Source organism: Piliocolobus tephrosceles, chromosome 12, assembly GCF_002776525.5.
Source record: "Piliocolobus tephrosceles isolate RC106 chromosome 12, ASM277652v3, whole genome shotgun sequence".
Taxonomy (NCBI): domain Eukaryota; kingdom Metazoa; phylum Chordata; class Mammalia; order Primates; family Cercopithecidae; genus Piliocolobus; species Piliocolobus tephrosceles.
In genome coordinates, this window is record NC_045445.1 from 101,810,654 (window position 1) to 101,822,190 (window position 11,537).

Sequence of the window (11,537 nt, forward strand, 5' to 3'; positions counted from 1 at the left end):
ATTTTGTCCACTTTTAAGTGTGCAATTTAGTGGCATTAAGTACATTCACAATGTTGTACAGCCATTACCACTATCCATTTCCAGAACTTTTTCATCATCTCTGACAGAAACTTATCCCCATTAAACTCCTCATTTCTTCCTACCCCTAGATGTGCTGACCTCTGTTCTAATTTCTGTCTCTATAAATTTGCCTATACCAGGTACCTCACACAAGTGGAATTATGTAATATTTGTTCTTTCATGCTGGCATATTTGACTTAGTACAATATTTTTAAGGTTCATCCATGTTATAGCACCACAAATCTTTCTATGTTGTACTTTTATTTTTATTTCAGTTTAAAGTATTTTAATATCTCCCTTTAGACTTCTTCTTTTGACCCATGGATTACTTAGAAGGGTATTATTTAATTTATTAATATTTGGTGATTTTCCAGATAGCTTTCTGTTATTGATTTCTAGCTTAATTTTGTTATGGTTGGTCTAAAAATGTTATTTATATGATTTCTATTCTTTTTAATTTATTAAGATTTGTTATATGTCCCAGAATGTGGCCTATTTTAGTGAATATTCCCTGTGCACTTAAGAAAAATGTGTATTCTGCTCTTGCTGGATGGAGTGTTTTGTAAACGTCTATTTGGTTAAGTTATTTGATAGTGCTGTTCAAATAATGTATATACTTACTGATTTTGTCTGCTTGTTTTATCAGTTACTGAGAGAGGACTGTTGAAGACTTCAGCTATAATCGTGGATTTATCTGTTTCTTCTTTCAGTTATATCAATGTTTAACACGCTGTTGTTAGGATGTTTAAGAAATCCTCTTCATTTATTTTGAAAATTTGATCTCTTTTTTAATGAGGTAGGGCATCACTAACTAAAGCCATAAAAAAGTCTTCTCTTAAACGAGAACTGGAAATGATGTCTTGAACCTGTGTTGCTTGATCATTTTGGTGAACCATTTTGTTGTTTTTTCAAATTCTTTTAGGGTTGAAAGGAATCCAGAAAATGCCTGTCTCATGGAGCTGTCACACGTACATTTGGTTTTCAAGGCCTTCCTCATGTGGCCAAAGCTAAATTTAGGACTAGTGAAGCCAGTTCAGTGGTACAGATTTGCAAAACTAAGACCCTTAAATGTTTAAAGTTTCTAGCAACTGGTTTATATCCCAGAAAGGGGCATAGAGACAATAGCTTTCTTGGGGTCATCAGGGACATTGGTAAAGTGACAGCTTTTATGTGGTTGTTTAGTACGTATGCATACCTATATATGTATATATGTATTTGTCTTCCATTGACTGCAATCAGCAGCTGCAGACTACAAAGCACTCATGATCTCTCCTCCAGCTTGTCACATAGAGTGTATGCCTCTTTTTTTTTTTTTTTTTTTTTTAGATGGAGTCTTGCTCTGTTGCCAGGCTGGGATGTAGTGACGTGATCTCGGCTCACTGCAACCTCTGCCTCCCGGGTTCAAGGGATTCTCCTGCCTCAGCCTCCCAAGTAGCTGGAACTACAGTCGTGCACCACCATGCCTGGCTAATTTTTGTAGTTTTAGTAGAGACGAGGTTTCACCATGTTGGCCAGGATAGTCTCAATCTCTTGACCTTGTGATCTGCCCACCTTGACCTCCCAAAGTGCTGAGATTACAGATGTGAGCCACCATGCCCGGCCCAGAGTGTATGCCTCTTATACACTCTTATATGGCTTACCAGTGTGGTCTGTCCTCGGCTCCAACACACTTGCAGTTCTGAGATCCCAGAGGAGGATTCAGACTTCTCTCCAGCTGTGTTGTTCCAACAAGGGTAGTGTCACTGTAGTTTGGGGAACTTTGTCCCTTGTGAAAGAAATGCATCTGCTGTTTCATGCATTAAATATGGCTGTAAATTATGTTTCACTTCTCCTACCAAAAGATGGAGACTATTTCCCCTCCTCTTGATCTGGCCTAGTCTGTGACTTGCTTTGAGTAAGTGACAGAGTAGGTGACACTGGAAATTCTAAGGATGGGCCCTAGGAGATCTGCAACTTCTCATTTTGTATGCTTGGAAGGCTTCTTCTTCTTTTTTTTTTTTGAGGCGGAGTCTCGCTCTGTCACCCAGGCTGGAGTGCGGTGGCCGGATCTCGGCTCACTGCAAGCTCTGCCTCCTGGGTTCACGCCATTCTCCTGCCTCAGCCTCCCGAATAGCTGGGACTACAGGCGCCCGCCACCTCACCTGGCTAGTTTTTTGTATTTTTTAGTAGAGACAGGGTTTCACTGGGTTAGCCAGGATGGTCTCGATCTCCTGACCTCGTGATCCACCCGTCTTGGCCTCCCAAAGTGCTGGGATTACAGGCTTGAGCCACTGCACCCAGCCCTGGAAGGCTTCTTCTTATAATCCACTTGCCATGTTATGAGATAGGTAAGTTATGTGAAGAGGCCATGTATAAGATGTTCTAGTTGACAGTCCCAGCTGAGTTCCCAGCCAATAGCCAACACTAACTGTCACCATCTGAGTGAGCCATTTTGGATGTTTCAGTCTAATCGAGTCTCCCGGATATGCAGCAAAGATTTAACCTTGCCAAAAGAAAGTTTGGTCCTGCTTGAAAAGAGTGTTTTTATTTATTTTTTAACCTGGGTGTTACAGGCCACACCCGATAGTTTTTGCAAATAATGTCATTTGTGGTAGGGGCCTTGGACTGTGTAGTATATCAGCTTGATTTCGGAGGAGCTATAAAATAGGGTCAGCTGTGTAGGAGCCATGACTACATTACCAAACCCCAATAACAACTCTGGACAGAAAAGCTCAAGTTAGCTTCTCTGGTTGGCAAAATTCCGTGCATGTTGCTACACATCATTTCTGGGAGAACTAAGTGCTGTCCTTATTCTGAACTCCACTGGGAGGGAACAACTAGAAGTTCACGCCTGGTCTTTCCTGCACTTTGCTTTATGGGCCTCTTCCCTTTGCTGATTTTAATCTGTATTCTTTCACTGTAATAAATTTTAACCATGAATATAACAGCCTTTCTGAGTTCTGTGAGTCCTTCTCATTGAACCTGATGTTGGTGTTGGGACCATTGAGTGGCATTCTAGTCAACCCATGGAGTCATGAGCAACAACAAGTGGTTGTTTTCAAACTATGAAATTTTGGGATGGTCTGTTTTGCTGCAATAGATATTTAAGACAGCTGTGTTCTCTATTAGTTGGTAAGATTTCTAAGAGCCAAGATAACTGAATTTCTGCCGTGCTAGCATAGCACCTATTCATTGCCGGCATTCACTAAACATTTGTTACATTGAATTATTAAATGAAAATAGTTAAAGACATCTTTGTGGACTGAGATAGACTAATTGGGATGGAAGACTTGGAGAATAATTGTGTTATTTTCTTATATGTATAACAGAAGAGAATCTCCAAGCCTTTGCTATGAAATATAAAGATAATTGCAGTTTTTTAGGGAAGCTATGCTAGTAACGATTCATTCTTTTTCTTTCAAGATAATTGTGCCATGGTGTAAAGAATACTGCTTGGAATATATTGGTTCAAGTCCAAGTTTTGTCTCTGCACACTACTTTTATGAACTTGGGCGAGTCTCTTCACTTTACTAAATATCATCTTGAAGCAGTGATAATAATGGTAATCCCGTGAGGTTGTTGTGAGGTTTTAATGCATGAAAAGGTGCTTTGAGAACAGTAAAGTGCTATGTAGGTATAAAGTATCATTGTGTGAGTTGATGGGACTTGCTTAAATTTTATTAATTTTAGCTCTTTGATTCCATCATCTGTCATAAATACTTTCAAAATGGACAGCATCTCAATAGCATAAGTAACATAAAAATCTGGAAAATAACAATAAAGCAGCTTTTAAATAGTAGTTTTTTTCCTGTTTTTCTTACATTATTTCTTCACCACCATGAAGTATTCCTCTCACACTTTTTTTTTCAGACACGAAATGGAGAAAAATAATCAGAAATGGTGGCATGAAACAGGATTTCTTTTCTCCCAAGCATGTGAGATCTCCCTGCCACTCCCATTCACTCTCTTACCACCATGCCTTTTAGTTTAAAAAAGAGCAACTGCAAAGTGTTGACAAGATACTATTTGTTATGCTCATCAGCCTTACTGAACTCTGGACCCTTCTTACTGAGTCAGTTTTGATAATTCAGATGATGATGCCCCTAGCACTTTGGAACTAGTCCACTAGGCCTATGAGAGCTACTTTTGGGTTCTTCAAGTTTATACCTGCAACTCAGAGAATAGAATCCAAAAAGGTTGCCAAAGCCTTGCTGTGAACCTTCTTAAAGATGCTGTAATTTCCCAGGGTCACACCTAGCATACTTTCTTTGATGCCATTTATGAAATGTTGGTTGTCTTTCTGGGTCTCATAAGGTGCTAGCTGCCCCTTGCACTTACATGCATCCTATTATGTTTCAATAGGCTTGAGTACTTGCGAGTTTCTGACATAATAGAATGAAAGAAGGTCAGAGCAGGAAGATATTTTAGAGATTGGAGCCCTGGCCCAGAAATTGGTTGTTCTGATTTAAGAAGAGTCAAGGGTAAGGAGAAATGGCCTATAATAGGAGTGTGTGAGCATGTTCTAAGAATCCAGCAAGGAAGGGTTTAAATCAGAGCCTGGAGACAGAGTGTTAGGTTCCAGGTAGGAGGAGCATGGGAACGAGAGTCAGCTAAAGCAACCTAATACACCAGATGATACATTAGCATTAAAAGTGTTGTGACAGCCTGGAAAAATTAGCTGAAACAAACAAGAGGCAATTCCGGAAGTGAATAAAAAAACACTTCCTATAGATTCCAAAATCAATCGGGTTTAACAGAAATTCTGTAAAACTCTTAGATTTCAGCTGCCAGGAAGGTGGGAATGAGTCAATCATAGGACACCCATTCTCTGTAACGTGAATGCAGTCTTAGGATGCACGAATTAAACCTAAAATAAGGAAGGTAATGGTCCCACTCTCCCCTGCCTGAGTTATGTGTAGATTGTGTTCTGTTTTTGAGACAGGGTCTTTCTCTGTTGCCCAGGCTGGAGTGCAGTAACGTGATCATAGCTCACTGCAGCCTCAACCTCCTGGGTTCAAGCGATCCTCCCACCTTAGCCTCCCGAATAGCAGGGACTACAGATGCATGCCACTACGCCTGGCTAATTTTTAAAATTTTTTGTAGAGGCAAGGTCTCACTATATTTCCCAGGCTGGTCTGAAACTCCTGGGCTCAAGTGATCCTCCTGACTTGACTTCCCAAAGTGCTGGGATTACAGGCATGAGTCACCATGCCCAGCCCTCAGTGCCATATTTTAAATTGTATGAATAAATGAGAAGAATATTATATGGTGAGAGGTTTAAAAATGACTTCACCTGAGTAATGGTAAGTTGAATGGGGCTAGTTGCTAGATAGTTGAGGAACATAACAGGCATTTTCAATAACTTGAGGAATTGTTAATATGAAAGAAGAATTAGGACTTACTTTTATGGGTCTTCAAGATAGAATTTTGGTAACTGGATGGAAAATGTAATGGGGAAATTAGGGCTCAACGATGTTGAGAACTCTCCGGTAAAAGTTGTCCATAAATGAAGAGGGATATGGTATGAGAGGGGTACACTACTCACTGGGGAAGTGTTCAAAATGAGGCTGATTGGCCACCTGCTGGTAACTCTGGAAAACAGAATTCCTGCCTAGGGGAGAGGTCAAACCACAAGCTCTTCAAGATCCCTATCATCTCTTAAGTTTCATGACCCTGTGATCTCCTGCACTAGAGAGAGACATATTGTAGACATTCAGAGATTTCCATTGACAGCCTAACACTCCAGCTTGCCACACAATTATGCTGTGGTCTGGCCAGAAAAATGTCTGGTCTGGCCAGAGTCAGTAGAATGCCACATAACCCAGGCATAAGGTAATGAACTTAAGTGGATAAATTACCACATACTTGGTGGCTTAAAACAACAGAAATTTATTGTCTCACAGTTCTGGAGGCCAGAAGTCTGACATCAAGCTGTTTTCAGGTCCACACTCTCTCAGAAGTCTCTAGTGGAGAATCTGTCCCTTGCCTTTTCCAGATTCTGGTGGCTCCAAGCATTCCTTGGTTTGTGGCTGCATCATTCCAATCTCTGGTTCTGTGGTCACAATGCCGTTTTTTCTGTCTTCTTCCTCTTTGTGTTGCTTATAAGGCTACTTGTCATTGGATTTAGAGCCTATTCAGGTAATCAAGGATGAGCTTCACATCTCAAGATCCGTAATTTAATTATATCTGCAAAAATCCCTTTTTCAAATAAGATAACATTCACAGATTGTGAAAATTAGGACATGGACATATCATTTGAGGACCACCATTCAACCCACTATACTCATTTTAATGGTCATTACACTATCACTATTATCAATAAATAGTGCTTTGCCTATGATGGCGCTTGAAGCAGAACAGTCTTGTGAGATTCTCAACAGAGACAGTCTAGTGCTTGATAAGCTCACTCTTGGAATCAGAAAGATCTGAGTTTAATTCTAGTTTTGCTACTTAGAAGTGTATCTCTGGCAGGGGTGAACTTTATTTCTGATTCCTCAACTCTAAATGTTGGCAGTTGGCAAGGGCTGACAAACTATGGGTAGGACATGAGCAGCATGTGATGCAGGAGGAAAACATGGCATGCTCTCCAGTTTGTTGCCAGGGACAAAGTCCAAGGCCCATGAGCAGGGGGATTCTAATTAGAAACTAAAGGAGGTTTTCTCACAAGGGTATATATATTACTTGGGGGGACAAACTGCTTCTCAAGGTCCAGGTGACAAAATGCAGCACCTGCGAAGAGGTGCTTTGGACAACGAATGGGTCAATGAAGAAATTACAAGGGAAATTAAAACTTTTCTTGAGATAAATGAAAATGAAAACACAACATACCAATACCTATGGGATACAGCAAAAGCAGTTCTAAGAAAGAGGTTTGTAACAGTAAACACCTATATTAAGAAAGAAGAAAGATCTCAAATAACCTAACCTTGCACCTCAAGGAACTGGAAAAACAAGAAGAAACTAAGCCCAAAATTAGTAGAAGGAAGGAAATAATAAAGATCAGAGCAGGAATAAATGAAATAGAAACTAGAAAAACAATAGAAAAGATAAGTGGAACAAAGAGTTGCTGTTTTTAAAAGATAAACAAGCCCGGGCACGGTGGCTCCCACCTGTAATCCCAGCACTTTGGGAGGCCAAGGCAGGCGGATCGCTTGAGGTCAGGAGTTCAAGACCAGCCTGCCAACATGGTGAAACCCCTTGTCTACTAAAAATACAAAAATTAGCCAGGCATGGTGGCAGGCACCTGTAATCCCAGCTACTCAGGAGGCTGAGGCAGGAGGAGAATTGCTTGAACCCCAGAGGCGGAGGTTGCAGTGAGCTGAGATTGTGCCATTGCACTCCAGCCTGGGCTACAAGAGTGAGACTTTGTTTCAAAAAAAAAAAAGAAAAAGCAAAGATAAACAAAATTGACAATCTTTTAGCTAAACTAAGAAAAAAAGAGAGAAGACTCAAATAAGATTAGAGGCACAAAAGGAGACATTACAACTGATACCACAGAAACAAAAGATCATAAGAAATTATTATGAAGAATTATATGCCAACAAATTGGATAACCTAGAAAACAGGTAGATTCCCGGGCACATACAACCTATCGAGATTGAATTATGAAGAAATACAAAATCTAAATAGACTAATAATGAATAAGGAGATTGAATCAGTAACAAATAGTCTCCGATTAAAGAGAAGCCCAGGACATGATGACTTCACAACTGAATCCTACCAAACATTTAAAGAAACAGTAACATGAAGTCTCAAATTCTTCCAAAAATTGAAGAGGAGTGATATGGTTTGGATCTGTGTCTCTGTCCAAATCTCATGTCAAATTGTAATCCCTAATGTTGAAGTTGGTGTTTGGTGGGAGGTGACTGCATCACAGAGGCGAATTTCTCATGAATGGTTTGCTACATCCACTTGGTGCTGTTCTTGTGATAGTGAGTGAGTTCTTGCGAGCTCTGGCTGTTTAAAGGTGTGTAGCACCTTTCCCCTCTCTCTCTTGCTCCTACTCCAGCCATGTGATATGTGTGCTCCCCTTTGCCTTCTACCATAATGGTAAGTTTCTTGAGGCCTCCCCAGAAGCTGAGCAGATGCCAGCATCGTACTTCCTGTACAGCCTGTGGAACTGTGAGCCAATTCTCTTTTCTTTATAAATTACCCAGTCTCAGGTATTTCTTTATAGCAATGTGAGAACAAACTGATACCTCCAAACTAATTTTACAAGGCCAGCATTACCACATTACTAAAACCAGATGAGGACACAACCAAAAAACAAAACTACAGGCCAATATCCCTGATGAATAGATATTTGAAAATTTTTAATAAAATATTAAATTCAACAGCACATTAAAAAGATTATCCACCATGATCAAATGAGATTTATCCCAGGGATGCAAGAATGGTTCAACATATGTAAATCAGTAAAGGTGATACATCACATTAATACAATGAAGGACAAAAACCATATGATCATGTCAATAGATGCAGAAAAAGCATTTGACAAAATTCAACGTCTCCTTATGATAAAAACCTTCAACAGATTGAGTATAGAGGGAATGTACCTCAACACAATATAGGCTATATATGATAAATCCACAGCTAATACACTAAAAGTGGGAAAAGTTGAAAGCTTTTCCTTTAAGATTTGGAACAACACAAAGAAGCTTACTCTCACCACTTATAGTCAACATAGTACTGGAAGTACTAGCCAGAGCAATTAGGCAAGAGAAACAAATAAAAGGCATCCAAATTGTAAAGGAGGAAGTTAAACTGTCCCTGTTTGCACATGACACAATCTTACATACTGAAAACTCTGAAGATTCCATCAAAAAATGTTAGAACCAATAAACACATTCAATAAAGCTGTAGGATAGAAAATCAACATGCAAAATTCAGTAGCATTTTTATACACTTATAGCAAACTATCAGAAAAATAGATTAAAAATTACATTTATAATATTTACTAAAATTAAAATACTTAGGAACAAATTTAACCAAGGAGATGAAAAATCTCTACACTGAAAACTAGGAAACATTGCTGAAAAAAAAAATTGAAGAAGACATAAAAAGGATGGAAAGGTATCCTGTGTTCATGGATTGTAAGAATTAAAATTGTTAAAATGCCCATACTACCCAAAGCAATCTACAGATTCAATGCAATTTCCATCAAAATACCAATGACATTCTTCACAGAAATAGAAAACAATACTAAAGCTTGTATGGAACCATGCAAGACTTTGAATAGCCAAAGAAATTTGGAGGAAAAAAACAAAACAAAACACAGAAAAACAATGCAAAGCTGGAGGCATCACGCTATCTGACTTCAAAATGTACTACAAAGCTATAGTAATCAAAACAGCATGGTACTGGCATAAAGACAGACACACAGACCCACGGAACGGAAAAGAGAACCCAGAAATATATCCACACGTTTACAGTAAACTGATTTTTGATGAAGGTGCCAAGAATATACAATAGGGAAAGGACAGTCTCTTCAACAAATGGTGTTGGGAAAACTGGATAGACACACACAGAAGAATGAAATTAGACCTTTATCTCTCACCATATAAAATCCACTCACAAAAAAGGTTAAAGACTTAAATGTTAGACCCCAAACTATGAAACTTCTAGAAGCAAAAACAGGAAAGAAGCTTTAAGACATTTGTCTGGGCAATTATTTTATTTATCTATTTATTTTTAACATGACCTCAAAGCACAGGTAACAGAAGCAAAATAGACAAATGGGATTACATCAAATGGAAAAGTTTCTGCACAGCAAAGGAAACAATTGACAGACTGAAGTGTAAACTAAAATTAAAGTTCTAAGCCCCCAAACTGAGTAAGTGGATCTCCCTCTCAGCCAAGAGTATCCCAAAGAAACCTCAACAACTAGTTCAAGCCATGACAGGTAGGAGGCTGGTGTCAGACATGCCTCATTATACCCTCTCCCTTTTGGAGTTTAGACACAACTCAGCATTACCATTAAAATAGAGATCCTAAGAGTGACAGAACAGATTCTTTGTAGCAATAAGATACCAACTCTAGGCTGTGAAGACTGCATCTGCCCAGCAGGCACAGAGCCTCACCCTCCCCACTCCGCCGCCAGTCCACACCCACTGCCAGATCACCATGAATTATGACCACTGCTCTCATCTTCGACAAAGGCTCCAGCATGTGCAAGGCTGTCTTCATGGGCGATGATGCTCCCCAGCTGTCCTCCCTTCCATCATGTGGTGCCTGCGGCACCAGAGCATGATGCTGGGCCTAGGTCAGAAGGACTCCTACATGAGCAATGAGGCCCAGAGCAAGAGAGGCATCCTGACCCCACCCTGAAATACCCCATAGAACACGGCATTGTCACCAAATGGGACGACATGGAGATCTGGCACCACAACTTTTACAACAAGCTATGTGAGGCTCCCGAGGAGCACCCCATGTTGCTGACCGAGGTTCCCCGAACCCCGAGGTCAACCATGAGAAGATGACCCAGATCATGTTTGAGACTTTCAATGCCCCAGCCATGTACTTGACCATCCAGGCTGGTACACCTCTGGCAATGCCACTGGCATCGTGATGGACTCTAGTGATGGGGTCACTCACACTATGCCCATCTATGAGGGGTACACCATCCCCCACGCCATCCTGCCTCTGGACCTGGCTGACCAAGACCTGACTGACTACCTCATGAAGATCCTCAAGGAGGGTGGCTACAGCTTCACCACTACTGCTGAGCGGGAAATCATGCTTGACATCAAGGAGAAGCTGTGCTATATTACCCTGGACTTTGAGCAGGAGATAGCCACTGCAGCCTCCAGCTCCTCCCTGGAGAAAAGCCAGGAGCTGCTCAATGGCCAGGTCATCACCATCAGCAATCAGTGGTTCCACTGCCCCAATACCTCTTCCAGCCTTCCTTCCTGGGCATGGAATCCTGTGGCATCCATGAAACTACCTTCACCTCCATCATGAAGTGTGATGTGGACATCTGCAAAGACCTGTACACCAATACAGTGCTGTCTGGTGGCACTACCATGTACCCTGACATTGCTGACAGGATGCAGAAGGAGATCACTGTCCTGACTTCCAGCATGATAAAGATCAAGATCATTGCTCCTCCTGTGCATAAATACTCTGTGTGTTTTGATGGCTCCATCCTGACCTCCCTGTCCACCTTCTGGCAGATGTGGATCAGCAAGCAAAAATACCAAGAGGCCAGCCCCTTCATCACCCACAGCAGATGCTTCTAGGTGGACTGTGACTTAGTTGCATTACATCCATTCTTGACAAAAACCCAACTTGCCAGAAAACAAGATGAGATTGGCATGGTCTTACTGTTATTATGATTATTATTATTTGTTGTTTTTTAGCTTGACCCAAGATTTGAAAACTGGAAAGGTGGAGGTGACAGCAGCCAGTTGGAGCCAGCATCCCTCAAAGTTCTACAATGTGGCCAAGAACTTTGATTGTGCGTTGTTCCTTTTTTAAATAGGCATTCCAAATATCACGAG

At 40.7% G+C, this 11,537-nt stretch overlaps 1 pseudogene; it reads left to right on the plus strand.

Moving 5' to 3' along the window:
* The first annotated feature begins 6,598 nt into the window (after positions 1–6,598).
* Positions 6,599–11,276, plus strand: LOC111536419 (annotated as a pseudogene).
* Positions 11,277–11,537: the final 261 nt, after the last annotated feature.